This window comes from Pterocles gutturalis, unplaced genomic scaffold (genome assembly GCF_000699245.1).
Source record: "Pterocles gutturalis isolate BGI_N339 unplaced genomic scaffold, ASM69924v1 scaffold25523, whole genome shotgun sequence".
In the NCBI taxonomy this organism is placed as follows: domain Eukaryota; kingdom Metazoa; phylum Chordata; class Aves; order Pterocliformes; family Pteroclidae; genus Pterocles; species Pterocles gutturalis.
Genome location: NW_010126339.1, coordinates 10,730 through 11,173, shown reverse-complemented (window position 1 = coordinate 11,173; position 444 = coordinate 10,730).

Below are 444 nucleotides of genomic sequence, written 5' to 3'. Positions count from 1 at the left end.
TCCCTCGCACGATTTATTGAAATGCAGGAGAAGCCCTGAAAATATAGTTATCAGACAAATCAAGTGCGTATTTTTCACCCTGGCTTTAGAGGAAAAAGGGGAGATGGAGTCAAACAGATCCGTAACGTATGGGGTCTGGGCAAGACACTCTGCTTGATTTACTGCCGGCTGAGCATCATGCCCATCGCCCGTTATATCAGATGCAAGAGAGTGAAATCCTGTGGCCCTGTTTGGCTGTGATCGCAGCCCAGCGGTGTGCCACGGTGCTGGCCCTTGCGCAGCCAACACTCCCGCAGTCACGCCAGGCAGGTTAGTGCCCAAAATGTTCCCAGTGCCAGGCTGGCCCCTGGGAGGGGATTAGCCCCGTGGCCGCCACGCAGCTCTGCCTCGCGGGGAGCAGTCTGGGGGGTGTTTTGGGAAGAGGGAAGGGAGGCGTAAATCAGC